The sequence below is a fragment of the Strix uralensis genome, chromosome 6 (genome assembly GCF_047716275.1).
Source record: "Strix uralensis isolate ZFMK-TIS-50842 chromosome 6, bStrUra1, whole genome shotgun sequence".
Classification (NCBI taxonomy): Eukaryota; Metazoa; Chordata; class Aves; order Strigiformes; family Strigidae; genus Strix; species Strix uralensis.
In genome coordinates this window covers 40687743-40702506 of record NC_133977.1, presented here as the reverse complement: position 1 = coordinate 40702506, position 14764 = coordinate 40687743, and the positions used below count along the sequence as shown (strand labels likewise).

General features: G+C 38.7%; 1 protein-coding gene across 4 annotated transcripts in view; it reads right to left on the bottom strand.

The window, feature by feature from the left end:
- ARHGAP15 (Rho GTPase activating protein 15) overlaps positions 1-4123 on the bottom strand; it is a 326332-nt gene extending 322209 nt beyond the window's left edge. The window contains exons 1-2 of one of the 4 annotated variants that reach the window (XM_074873787.1): positions 4105-4123; positions 3693-3753 (exon numbers count right to left, since the gene is read on the bottom strand). The gene's annotated coding sequence lies outside the window, so the exon portion shown is untranslated. Of the gene's footprint in view, positions 1-3692; positions 3788-3915; positions 3986-4104 lie in introns of those variants that run through there. The other 3 variants (XM_074873784.1, XM_074873788.1, XM_074873786.1) reach the window with 3 other exon arrangements.
- Positions 4124-14764: the final 10641 nt, after the last annotated feature.

Here is a 14764-nt window from a genome sequence, read left to right as displayed (position 1 = left end):
AATTAAGAGAAAAATGCCAAAATTTTAAAGCTGCATGAGTTCTTACTTTCTGGCAAAGAGGACTCCCTTTTATACATGCCAGACCTCAACACTTCCAGGTGACTTCAGCATGAGCCAGTAATGCACTGAAAATCTGCTCCAGCATGACCTGGCTGCCTTCACAGACTGAGCTCCAGCATAAATTCGATTTGCCCCAGGGTCAGTTTGCAACATCTAAATATCCATGCCCAGAAAATTAATGCCTGCTTTTTTCATTCAGACAGCCTTCTTAAAAAAAAAAAAAAATCCAGTAGAATTTCTTTTGCTTCTATTTCAGACAGCCTGGAAGTTTGCTCCCCAAGGTGCTTCAAGTTGTAATAAAGATGATGGAAGTCCACAGACTCTGTAATAAGAGGTCTCACTCTTAAAATGAAAATAGATCTGCATTGAGGAAGTCCCTGTGCAAATGAGTTGCTAACAGTGCTTGTTCTGTAGTGAGTCTCCAAAACAACTTTTTCATAGTATTTCTCAAATCAGGTAAGACTGACAGAGTCCTGTTGAGTGTGTGAAGGCACAATATTAACATCCAGCACAGCAAAACAACAACCACCTCTGTCTTTCAGATGTCAATAAGACAGTTGTCAGTGAAATTAAGATTTGTTGAGATTGCTGGTTGAAGCAGACCAACCTTATGAGAAGGTTTCAGAGCAGGTGACACCAATGCCTCCTGACCTAGACCAAGTTCACAGGTTCCCAAATGCACACCCAAAGGGAAGTGTGCTGTTGTGAGCAAGCTGAAGGCAGCAGGGCCTTCAGCGTCCTCTGAGACTAAGAGGATATTACAGCAATTAGTTTGATGGTGATAAAAGCTGTTGGAAGCCACCACAGGATGGAAAAGGAGACAGTTTTGTGCAGGTTGTGTAACTAGGTAAAGAAATCTGCTGTTGTGCTCTGAATGGCTCTTGAATTATCATGGAAGATACATGGTCAAAAGCAGGGCCAAAATTTTAGTCCATCTTTTTTCTTCATAACTAATGTTATCAACAATTGAAATTAGGAAAATGATTTCTTCATATGGATGGTATCCACCAGTCTTTGTGACACTGAGAAATAGGCTCGATGCATCCATGTGGAAGTATTACTTAGGAGAAAAGTGAAACATGGAGACTAGCTAGAGCTCAAGCGATGCTTTGTTTTTTAAAAGAGATCAGCCCAAACAATACCTGTACAGGATTAGGGTACACTGTACAACTGCCATGTTTCAGGTTTCTAGTTAAGAACACACTTAAGCACTAACAGATTTCTCCAACATCAAGAGACAGTTTTTAACAACATGCAGGCTCTAACAACTCATTAAATGTTAGCAACTCACACCAGTTGAACTGGCACAGCGCAGAGGCATCTAAAAATAAGTCAAGAAGAATAGGCAAGTATCAGACTTGCACATTGTGAGCCTCAAAAAATTCAGAAGGTTCTGTCTATAACCCACTAAGCCCTGTGTGGCTTAGTAGAAACAGGCCATAATACAGAAGTTTCCACTGCTCAAAGTCTTTGGGACTGCTTAGCAGAGAACCAAGCTGAAGTCTCTGAGCAGCACAACAAAAGCAATCCTCACTGCAGCACTAGAGATCACGATAGGTGCTCCATCCCACTTGCATGGGATACTGTGAAGCTCATCACTGAAAAGAAATAATAACTTCTGGGACCAGAAATAGATAGAGAAATCCAAACCAGAGCTGTGTACAGCTGTTTCAGTTAAGCTAGCACCACATTGGAGGCTGTGGTGTTGTGCCACCCAAACATCAGGAGAAGAATCAAAATGTGTCAGTCACCATTTTAATTTCTGGTTCCTGCCTCGCTGCAGGTGGGGGATGAACATGCCCAAGCCTATGATCTGACACAGACGTCTCCTTTGGGGCTCTGGCTATCCCAGCCCTGGTGAGAGGGTCTATCAAGGGGACCACACACTCATGCTTTTTTGGAAGAGGATGGAGTATCTCTTCAAAGCTAGGGTATCTCTTGTATTAAAGCAAAAGGAAGTTTCTACAACAAATGCTGCCAAAAAGCCAAAGTTTTTTTCGTAATTCAATAATAGTTTACAGCAGGAGCTTTAAAATACAGAGTGCTTCAGCTGTTCACTCTATTTAGAAAAGAAAATGAACAAATGTATGTTACAGATGTAATTGGATTGAGAGGTAAAGTGAACCAGAGATGCTGCTTTTAAATTAATTTCCTTTGGACACAAAAAGGTAAGTTGTGGGGAAGTGAGAAAATAAAGAAAAATAACTCTGAGAATTCAAACTACTTTACCAAATCTCACAGCTCTGTGGAAAATGCATTTCAAATGACTAAGACATTGCAGCAGTAACATAAAAACCACTACAAACACAGCCCAGGAAGAGAACATGTTCTTTTTATACAATTTCCCTGTCTGTGCTGATTTGGGTATGCAGGCAGGACAGCTTTTTTTCTCCAAAAAGTACAGAAAATTTGAAATGTAATCTTACAACACTACACTAAAATCTGTCTCCAATTAGCATGCACGATTTCAAAATGAGCTTCAAGCCACGTGTGATATCTCTCAACTCTGACCCATATTTCCAAAAGAAAAACAAGTTGCTTCTTAAGATAAGGCTATCAGTTACAAACACGAGTACATGTCACAAAGTTTGCAGCAAACTGCATGTTACCAGGAAAACAAATCTTCACCATAGAACAAATCTTGCTAATTCTGTCTCTCCTTTATGTCGCCCATAATCAAAGCATTATATTGTGCTATTTGAATATCTTCCTATAATTATATTTCCTTTCAAAGCTCTGAAGGCCAGAAAGCAGTGTTTGCCCACTGACAGCAATGCAAAGTAATCTTTTCTGATGGAAAGCTTTGAGTGAGATGGGAACTCAGGACACACAAACCTTTTCTGACCAGTTCCGAAGCAGAGGAGGAATTAGTCTGGATCTAAACAGCCTCATGCAGGAAACATGCTACCATGACATCTCCATTGAACAGCTCCATGAGGAACGGCATTGAGAGTTTCCGTAGACAAACCAAGGATACCTTTTGTACAGTGTCCCTCCTGTCTTCCCGTGTCCTATTCCTATTAGCACCACTGAGGAATAATAGAGTGGGACCAAATTTTTTGATTCCAAACAGAGCAAGAGATCCCTCTATTGATCTCTTCAGTCTCTAGTGTATCAACTAAATATCTCCCCTCACCATTCACTAACCCTTACAGGAGCCACTGCTACTAATCACCTCCCTCGTGGTTACCAGCAGGGAAGCCACTTAATCAAACAGGGCTAAATTGCACCTGGCAAAGGCAAATGCTGGGAAACGTGATCTAATCTCATTTCCCAGCCAGTGTCACCAGCCTTTTCTACCTTTTGGGGACAACTAGCTAGTACCAGCAGGGATAAGAGAAGTGATTAGTGTCTTGGGATACTAGAAAGGGTCAGATATAGCTTGCATAGGATGCAACAACTTTGCTAGATTCTGAATACTAATTTTGCCTTCAAAACATCATTTTACATCTGTACCCTCTACATTGCTGCTCATTGCTTTCAAATTCACAAATGCCAACAGAAATGAAATAATTGTGTAATTAACATAATCCATATTGAACTTATACAAAATACACGCAGTTATAATTATTTTTAAAAACTTTAGCAACAGGTTTCCTAAACTACATTAAGACAAATTTAAGGCTCCTTACCTACAGCCTCACAGATGTCGTCGTCTCATCTCAAACTGCCATCAACCAGCAACAGTTTTAACTATTTCAAAAAACGGAAAACATCTAGGTCACATGTCTATAGACAGCATTTGGGTTAATCTCCTACAGCTCATAAAGATAGAAAGAAAGCAGGAAAAAAAAGTAAAATAAAACCACTTCCTGCAACAGCAGAAACTAACCATCACACCAGTGAACAACTTACACCCAGGTTTAGTGCAAAACTCTTCTGGACTGGATAAAAAGCAAAATTTTGAGGTATGAAAGCAACTCCTCTGTTAAAATTGCAACAAACTGGGAGGGTTAGTTTTTGCAGAAGGTAAACATGAGGTTTAAAAGGAAATGCTGAAAGGAATTACGATTCTAAGCCTCAAGACAACTTCCCTTTTCTTACCTTCAATGAAACCCTTTGAGTACTGACATAAATAGCTTGCAACAAATCTGCTTTGTTATTTTGAACTGTAGCTTTAGCAAACGTGACACTTAACCATACTTTAAGTTTAGATTTATAAAATAACAAGTTCTAGCCAATCAGAGAGTTTGCTACTAAAAGCATGACTTGTACTATTGCCTGGTGAAGGTCGCCCAGATAAACACTTCTGTTTCTTTGATTTTCTGTTTTAACACTTCTCCAGGAAGCAGCCCCTGGAGAAGCACAGGCACACACAGCTGCTGCCCCGCTTCGTTTCCTGCAGCATCTCACACCGTAACGGTCCCTCCCAGGCAGGGTAACCCAGCAGATTCAGATGCAGCTCTGCACTTTTGGATCTATAGAAAAGCTGCTTCCTCTCATATCCCTTCACCAGTGTTTTCCCCCATGGCTTTTTTTTTCAGCAAGGAACAGTAGTATCTTTCTGGCATTTCTAGCTTGACTTACAAAATGAGGGCTCATCTCCCCAGTGAAGTGGAGTTTCCCTTTCAGGGCAGGGTGGTTGTGCTGTGTGTATGAGAACCATCACAATGCTGGTCAGGCTGCAGAGCCCTCTGTTGATGCTTTGGAAGAATAGGGGGATCTTTTTTGGTTGTCTCCCACAGTAAAGCAAAGAGCTGCCATACAACTGAGAAAATCAAGGCCGTCCTGAATTTTAGGGATTTTTCCCAATAGTGAAGTAAAACAAACCTTATTGACAGGGGTTGCCAATGGAGTTCCTCAAGAAGATGTGCTCCATCTGTGCAGATGTCCAGCAAGAAATTCATTGGGTGCCCTAAAGAAGGATCCTGCATAACATCCCATGGAGAAAGGGCAGAGATAGTTAGGAAACAAGGGCTGGGTCTGAGAATGGAGTGGACCTTAGGAAGACCTAGAAAGGGATCATGAAAAATCTTACAAGGCTGCAAAGAAAAGACTGATTTGCAGGCAAATCATTTTGTATTGCAGAAAAAAAAAAAAAAAAAAAAAAAAAGATTCAAGAAAGTTCCTGTAGAGAACAGCTTTAGTACATCATGCACTTACTGAAGCATATGGGAAGCAAGACCTTCAGGGACTCAAGAAGACCAGAAAGAAAAACTGGGAACATAGCACCGCTGAAGGAATGGCAGAGTCATTAGGCTACACAGTAATCTTTACATTATTATTATTGATTTCGTAGAAATTTCTACAACCTCTATTTCATAGCCAAAGTTCCAACTGTGTTAAAGGCCATACAAAGGCAGAACCAAGCCCGTCCTTGTTCCCACATGCTTACCACGTATGCCAAGAAGTAACACACATGTACAGACAGCAGAGGGAGTTGAACAACGTGACAGTTGGTCTTCACCATTCTAAACTAAAATATCATTTCTCTGTAGGCACTTCATTTTAGGGATGTACTGAAAAGATGGACTTTTGGAATAAAAAAGTGGATGTTGTGTATGAATGGTGATGAGTAGTTTCTCCTGGGTGTGAGAAGGTGAGAAAGCAATACTGTGCTTTTCTGTAAACTAACAACAGCTAGTGCTTAAAGAACCTGCAGCAGCACTAATTAATTGTTAGCTCTTATAAAAACAGTATCTGTTTCAACTTCGTCATATGGGATAAATTTTATCTGAAAAATTGTAGCTGTGTAGATCTTAAGATTTTTCTCAAATAAACCCATCAATAACATTTTTACAGTTACAAAATATTTGTGAACAGTGTGGACCACAGAACTTCAACACTAAAATGTGAAGAAATCATCAGCAAACCTTTAAAATACTGCAGAACAACTTGCCTATGTTACCTTGCCCAAAACCTAGATTACCGGGGACATGACATTTTTCATGAAAATGTCTTTCACTGTACACCTAACATTTCAAGTCAAGTTGCATACTCTGTCTGATTTCCTTCGCATTCATTTGACAGTATGTCAGTAGTGACAAAATTCTATAAAAGGATGGCAGCTTTGCATACTGCTTAAACTTATGCAGCACAAGCTTCCTGTGTGATCTCTGGAAGGCTGAAAATACTTTAGATGTGCAAAAAAAACAGTTTAGCAAAATCTAAGAGCTCGTTTAATCTAAGTAAAACTAAACAGGAAACAGAACCTGCATAGACATTACCTGGAGCAGACTGCTGCTCAGTAGGTTGGTTTTTGCGTGTTTGCTGTGCAAGTTAAAGACAGAGCATAATTTCTGAAGCTCAGATTTCTTGTCCCTATTTCAGTGATTCATGGCGTCATTGCTTATGAGACATGTCATCAAGTTGGTGAACATCCAGATTTCCACATCTCATAACTGAGAGCACAGAGCATTAAGGCTAAAACAGCAGTTTTAAAAATCTCTGAGTTGACTGAGGATGTTGAATGCCCAGCAGCTGTTACCAACTCTGCTATAATAAATTCAAGAAGTGTCATAAGTTTCATCAAGTGCTTGAACAGTGATTCCAAGACCTGTTCTGGACCAGTAGTCTCCTGAGGGGGAAAGAAAACTTGACTTTTCTTCTTTTTGCCTAGTTCAGCCTTTAATCTCTGTTGGGAGGACCAACAGGCAGCCCATAATCTGGCTTGTATAGCAGACATCCAGTGGCAAATCTAGTTCAGTGGGTAAATCAAGCCATAATAGACAATACAAACCTGGACAGCATGCAGGCATAAGCCTGGAAGAACAACTGTGCATCCAATGGCTGGTTCCAGAAGAAAAATAATTTTTTGTTAATGAAAATGGATAAAGTTCCAAAACTTTGCAATTCACTGAGAAAAACCCTAGGAACTCAGTAGAATATGTGATAATGAAGAAATAATTTATTATTTCCCACATTGTTCATCAGAGAAATATTCTTCATATTTGTAGTAGGTTTTAAAATATTTAAATTAAAAAGGAGAACAAAAAATTATGTATGTATGGACAGTAATTCATATTCTTGCTCACAGCAATTGTTTGCTCAGAGAGAGAGCTGATGTCCATTCAGTAGTCATTATTTTTTTTGCTATAAGGACTTTGAATATTCAATCCCAGCAAAAACATCTCTAGGAGCACATTCTTATGTATTGAGAAGAGCATGCACGTGGCCATGTAACAGCTCCAATAGTTTATAGTCCAAGCTAAGAGCAGTCTCTAATATTACCTGCTTGGGCAATAAATGCTTATTATGTAGGAGCTTGTATGTAAATGTCAATGTAAATATACAGTAATGGTTAATTTCACACAACCCTCTCAATCATAACATCCTTTATAAACATTCTGGTACCATCTTCCAAAACCTTTTACTCTGAGCTGATTTTTCCCCTAAACAGTCCATTTTACTTACCACAGTCTTAAAAGCGCAAAAGATATTTTTACAAAAATTGTCACAGGTGGTAGAAAATAGATCCTTAGAGATTCTCCAGCAGTTTAATGTTGACTATATGGAAGGAACATATGCGCTGTGACTTGAGGTCTAAAACCCACAACATTCAAATTTTAGGAGACAAATGATCTTGCATTAAAACATCTCCTAATAGTTGAGCTGCAAAAGTTTGTAACAGAAATACTTTACAAAGCAGCAGAGAAGTTTAGAACAGAATTCTCTGGACATTTGCTTCCTACTAGAGATCATTTTGCCTTATAATGACATTTGGATTTAGAAATATTCATGGCTAAAGAAATAACATATTTCTTTATTTTTACAGTGATCATTTTTCAAGCCTACCTAATGTAATTTTTCACTCTTAAAAAAAAAAAAAAAAAAAGAACGCTGAAGTTGACAAAAACTTCTAGGTAAGAAAGTTCTACATAAATCCAAACTGTTCTTTTTCTCTCTCTTTCCCAGGTGTTTTAGGGATCTTGAAACTTATTTTAAAGGCCAGCCTTGACTAGGGCTATTTTTAATAACAGAAAAGCCACTCCAACCCATTGTATAGATATACTGTACTAAAAAAGAGACAAAAACCCAGCATATGTTGATGCATTATGTAAAGACTTTCCTTGACAGGATTTAGTTACATGCAAGCTTTAAATGCAGTGTAAATGCATTTTCTGGAGTGTTAGGCCTCCAAGTGCTAAAAGTGCTACAATACCAAACTGCCAAAAAGGTGGTTTTACATCACACAATAATGGACCTTAAAAAGACAAATGAGTCATGCACATTGGGTGACAATATCTTAATCTATGCACCCATGATCAAGTCAGAGTTACAAAGTGGTGCCAGTAAAACCCTCTTCAAAGTTCTTCTCTCTGTTATTCACTACTGGCTTCAGGTATGACCCGAACTCTCCACGCCAATAACTTGTTGACTGGAGATGTTCCAAAAACTGACAGTGTTTTCACAGTAAAGGAAGTATGAAGTGTCTGTCCTTGATATAAAACTGGTACTCCAGCCAGTGTTGTTTCTACCTCTATTAAAAAAGCATCAGCTACATGGTGGATAACAGTGGGGAAAATACCAAGCCCTGTAAAATCCCATGCTGAGGATGACTGCAGGAGAGAGCTGAGATGTTCTGGGATATTCTCTTCTTTTTCTTCAGCCCTTGAGGGGAAAGAGACTCATTTCTACAGTATCAAATTCCACATTCACAAAAAGATAAATGTAAGCATACAATAACACAAAGCGTTCACAAAAATAAAGTAACCCCCATCAGATCTAGTGGAAATAAGAATTACTGGTCACTACTTGTCTCTTCCTAACACAGCTTTTATCCGTGCGGTAGACTCTGCTCTCACTCTGCTCCCTCCCACGCTGTCATTGCAGTGAGTCAGAACTGCCCGGGCAGTTGTGCCAGAAGAAAGAAGTCAAGAAAAACAAGAGAAAGTCAGATGTAGGAAGTAAAACTCCTGTGCAGACAGATGATTGTCCTCTCTCATGTCCAGCAGCTTTCAGGGGAAACTGCTGCCTGAAATGGACTGGGAAACAAAAAAATATGAATCAGTTTATGAAACACTTGAAGCAGTTAGTTGAATTAAATAATTTAGTATGTCAGTTCCAATCACTTCCTATGATTTTATTTGCCCACGTAATACAAGGATACTTCTAGTTTTTGTACATGGCTGTACACTGTTGCCCTTTTCCCCAGCTCCCTCCTTCTGACAAGCAATTGCTTTATACATTCTCATATGATCTGGGAGATGTCAGGAAATCTTATTGGTTATTGGTGGACAGGGGTACACCTCCTTCCTGGAGGAGGAAGAAAAAGAAAAAAAGAATTACACCACCAGTGCAGCCAATAGCCACCAGGTTGAGTATTACATATGTTGGCTGTTTGCACTTCTTGGAAGACTTCTTCACAGCAGTCACCTATAGAAAATAAGGAGGTCTTTACTCAGACCATTCCAACATGTCTGCATGAATATTTTTAATTTCAGCTTGCTTCAAGCAGGCAAAAATAGAAAACTGATGGCCCTCATTCTATAACTTTTGAGATTTTTCCAGGTTTTCAGTTCCTTCTAATCTCTATAGTCTGTGGTCTCTGAAGTCATATACTTCCTTTTCCTTTGTTTTTCAAGACCATTTTGTCTTCCTCTTTCCTCTGATTCATGCTTGTAATCTTGCTTTTATGAACCTTTTTTTTAATTCTATATCTGCCAAAATTAACAGGGACTCCCCTAAAGCAGGTACACAGCACTGTCATATTAAAATCATAGAATCATTTATGTTAGAAAAGACCTTTAAAATCATCAAGTCCAACTGTTAACCTAACACTGCCAAGTCGACCACTAAACCATGTCCCTAAGCACCATGTCTACATGTAATTCTGATGCTGTAGTTACCTATGTACGTTATCACAGAAAAATCACCTTTTCGCTACAGTAGTGGGTGCCTAGTACCATGTTTTACATCATGTCCACTCTTGCCTGATGTGGGGGAGTGTTTAGCAAAAAAATTACAATGCTGATTTCTTACCAGCCAAAATTGTACCTTCTGAGCTGTGAAAAGCATTCATGCAGATCCATTACTTGTATTAGTGCAGACAAGCTGTACAGTAGGACAAAGTGTATCATTAGCAGTTCAAAAGGAAAGTGGTATTTAGGGTTAGGGAATATTTTTAGGGTTTTAGGAGTTTTTTGGATTTAGGAAAGAGGAAAAGAGGGAGTTTATGACATTAAGTATAACACTGCAGGTAGCAGCCCCCACTCCTTGGTCATGCACCTGGACGGGAGTGTCAGCAGAACCACCTCTCTGCTGCAGCCTCAGTGTGCTTACAAAGACTCGATTAATTATTGTCCTTTTAGCCCACCTCCCCACTTGTGTTATCAGTTCACCTTCATTTCAAGCTTCAGTTATGATGACCCTTTTAGTTTTTCTGAGCAAAAAAGCACTGAACAATAAACTTCTTCGGAAAAATATTCTCCATGAGACTTTTTAATCCTGGTTTATTCTTCCCTTGGAACAGGGTCTCCGAAACCAACTTGCACTCATTACTCATTTCTTCACAGAAACAGGGTTTTCTGATAACCTTTAGCAGCGACAGTGTGATGGAGGCACCAGACATTCTCCCCTCATGCACAAGCTTGCAAATCTAAAATAGGACTTAATGAAAAAGTTTAAACATTATAACTCTGCAGTGTATGTCATTATGATATACTGAATGCAAAGCAGCTGTTCCTAACAGATTTGGCATATAACAGGGGTAATATAATTTTACACAAATTATTATGTTCATTATATTAAATTAATAGATTAAAAATAGTTAACAATTTTTTTTTAAGACAATCTTATCCATATATCCCTTTATCCTCGTATTCTAAGGGTTGTTTTTTTTTCTCCTCAATATTCTGTGCAGAGAGGACATAAATGCCCAGATCACTAGGAGCATAAGCCCCTAAATTCATGGCTGTTGAGCCTCTTCCAATATAAGCATCTGAAGGAAAGGTACTTAAGAGAAATAGAAAATGACATCATTTTTTTCCTGATCTTTTGAAGAGTGAAATATTTTTTTTCCCATCCTACAGAAACAGATTCTGGACTAATTTTTCCTACTAAATGCTTTAAAGTCTAAAATTCATCAAACATCTTGTCCTCAGAGACAATGTCATCCGAGTTCAAAGAATCTATAGCCCTGCAAAACTGATGTCTTATTTCAGAGCTAACATCTTTGTTTTCATTCAATGTTTGATTTCATCAAATTAAGCCACTTCTTAATACTTTTATAAGTGTGGAAAAAAAATGAAAGACAGAACTAAACCTCTTGATTCTCTGAAGAGCACACATATACACACGTAAAGATGTACATATATATCTCATATACATACAATTGGTATGTTTTTCCACCTAATAGTTTTCCAGGATAGATTTATTGTAGATTATGGGTTTTTTCAGATGTTTTTTGAAAAGCCTTTGAATTGAAAATAGTAGTCTTTCAAGGCATTTGTTTTAATGAACATCATTATAATTAAGAGCATGCTTTTCATCACTAAATATACTAAGAATTTTTTTCAAGTGAAGTCTGGGTCTGATTACTGATGGAGGAACTTCAAGATCTTTTTTTTGCTAAGCATTTCAATATTCATTCAGAAAAATGTCAAGATAACAGACTTTAGCATGTAATTTTGGTGATTCATACTTTTTCTGGTATTTTATCACTTCAGTTTTAATATCCAGTTAAAGCAAGAAAGTTTGAATAAAATAAGAATACTAATGAAAATGAAGCAGTCATATGCTACGTCCATACTTTCACAGAATTTATGATCTTCCAAAAATTGACCCATAGTGTTATCCTTCACCCATATCTGATACAGAGCAATAGTCTTTGATTTATTAGTTAAATTTGAGAAGTTGAGAGTGATTTCTTTCCAAAATTCAGTGTAATTGTCACTCCTGCTTTGGTCCAAGAGGCGTTTACCTTATCTAACTCAAGTTCTGTCAACAACAGATGAAACTTAGTTACTATAAAGAGGTTTATAAATTCATTAATTTGCCACTGAACTATGTTCAAACTAGAAGTCATAAACAATGATAACAAATGGCATTTTCTCATCAATTTAAGAGTCAAATTCCACTATTTTTTAGTATGCCACTCTACATGATGTATGCCATTATCTTAATAAGCCATTTTTTGCACAACTGTATATTAAACAGGATATGATCTAGGAAAGGAGGAAGCATAATCAACCATAAGATTCTAGAAACCAAGTGTGAAGTCTCAAAATGCACTTTAGTACAACTTCATAATCAATAAAACTGAAATACCTGACACCAGGATGGTGAACCATAGAAATCAAGTTGTGTTCTGAGGTTGCCTACTTGGTGGAGAGGAGGGGAGGCACAACTAAGGCAGGCTACACCACAAGTGGAGGGAAGTAAGGTTCAATAGGGCTTTCCACAACCCCTGCACTGAGCAGAGTTATCCTAAACTTAGCAGTGAAAAGTATCTCTAAACTTTTGGCCAGTTCCTGCTGGGCTTAATGGTTCTGGCACACTTGGCAGCACACCTCTATAGGTTGAGGCTCACATGTTACCTACCTGTCCTCTGTCACCACAGCTGTACACACTTGGTTGGTTAGCACCTATTTAAAAAATGAAAAAAAAATGAATTCCCTTAGGTTCTCAGGGTTGTGCTCCCACCACTGAGCTCTTCTTAGTAAGGTTGATGGCTGCACTACACACTTTTCTACTAGTATAACTAGTATTGCTTTACTTACTGCTGGCTTTTATCCAGTCAGGATGTTCTAGGAATGTTTTTTCAATACTTGCTTTGACTTGGCTGCTCAGGAGATCAAAACACATCTTTGGTCCTGAATCATGAAGGGTCAACTCTTCAATCCCCTATTCTACTGGGTGAAGCCTTTTACAAGCTGATGTGATGAAGAACTTTTGAGATAGCCTATTGTAAAAAATTTATGTTATTAGCCATTATATTTACCCCTCACTCTTCCAAAATTCAAATTCTTTAAGGGAAGAAACACAGTAAAGCTTGTTGACATATTCAGACCCTAAAGAAGAACAAAACAAAAGAATAGTAAGGGGTAATCAGAGCTGTGTTTTTAAAATTATACAGTCTAATGTGCATGGCATCTGCTGCGGGCAGAGGCTGGAACACCACTGCTGTTGCTGTAATCATACCAGAAAAATCAGTTTAAAGAGGCCTTTCATTTCTTAAGCTGAAGTTTTCTTTTCTCTACACATAACCAAAGAGCCTTGTACTTATAGATTCTAGCTGTCACATCAAAACCATTTTTACAGTCTCAGTGATATAGGAACTCAGCCATAGAAGCAGGAAAAATAAGCCTTTGGAGGCAATTAAGAGAACTCAGAAGCAGGTGAATCCGGACTTTCACTCACAAACAACTTCTCTAGAAGACATTCACCCTGTTTTTCTCTGTAGACAGAAGCAGAACAGGAAGGTCTAGAAGCAACCTTAAAGTGGAATGTCCTCACATTCACAAGTTACCCAGTTGCAAGTTGTTATGTTGGGCAGAATATGTTATTTCTTGACCAGAATGGTTTAAATTAGATATTGCAGAAGAGAGCACCCGAGCATTTTGTATAAACTTTCAACTAAGATATTAAAGCTGCTTCTATCTCCTATCTGAAGGATGAATATTTCTAAACACTTCCTTTCACCTCCCAAGTGGAAATTGAAATAAAACATTCATAAAAAAGAAACACAGTGTCAGTATTCTTGACATACTTCACTGTTAAAATAAAAAATATTTTATAAACATGTTTCTGTTGAGATTCATAGAATCATAGAATGGTTTGGGTTGGAAGGGACCTTAAAGATCATCCAGTCCCAACCCCCTGCCATGGGCAGGGACACCTCCCACTAGCCCAAGTTGCCCAAAGCCCCGTCCAACCTGGCCTTGAACCCTTCCAGGGAGGGGGCAGCCACAGCTTCTCTGGGCAACCTGTGCCAGTGTCTCACCACCCTCACAGTAAAGAATTTCTTTCTTATATCGAATCTCAATCTACCCTCTTTCAGTTGAAAACTGTTACCCCTTTTCCTATCCCTCTGCTCCCTGATAAAGAGTTGTTCCCCATCTTTCCTGTAGCCCCTTTAAGTACTGGGAGGCCACTATAAGGTTTCCCTGGAGCCTTCTCTTCTCCAGGCTGAACAACACCAACTCCCTCAGCCTAGAGGAGGTGATCCTTGACTATCAACCATCTTTCTTGGGCCCCTCTTCCCTCCCATGCTACTTTGTCAAGCAGATCCCTGAAGAGGCCAAAATCTGCTCTCCTGAAGTCCAGGGTAGTGAGCTTGTTGTGCAACATCCTTGCTGCCCTAAGGATCTTGAACTCCCCCATTTCATAGTGACTGCAGCCAAGACTGCCCTTGAGCTTCAGACTCCCCACCAGCACCTCCTTGTTGGTGAGAACAAGGTCAAGCATAGCACCTCTCCTCATTGGGTCCTCTACCACTTGGGGAAGGAAGTTATCATATGGAACATACTTCATCATTTTCTAGTGCTCAGAAGTACAGATTGGCTGAGAAAAACTAATTATTGCTTTACCCTGTGGTGCTGGAAGAATGCTTAAACCCTTTAAGAGCCCTCTGAAATTCCTAAATAATCCTTTAAATAAAACAGAAAAAGACATTTTTATCCTTTAAATAGTTCCAAATTTATTTTTGAGTGTATGGGAAGAACTTGCCAACTGAAACATGAATATGTCTAGTTTTCTTTCTTGATGGTCCATTTAGTTACACATCCCTCACTTAGAAAGGCCTTTTGCATCTTAGAGCATTTGG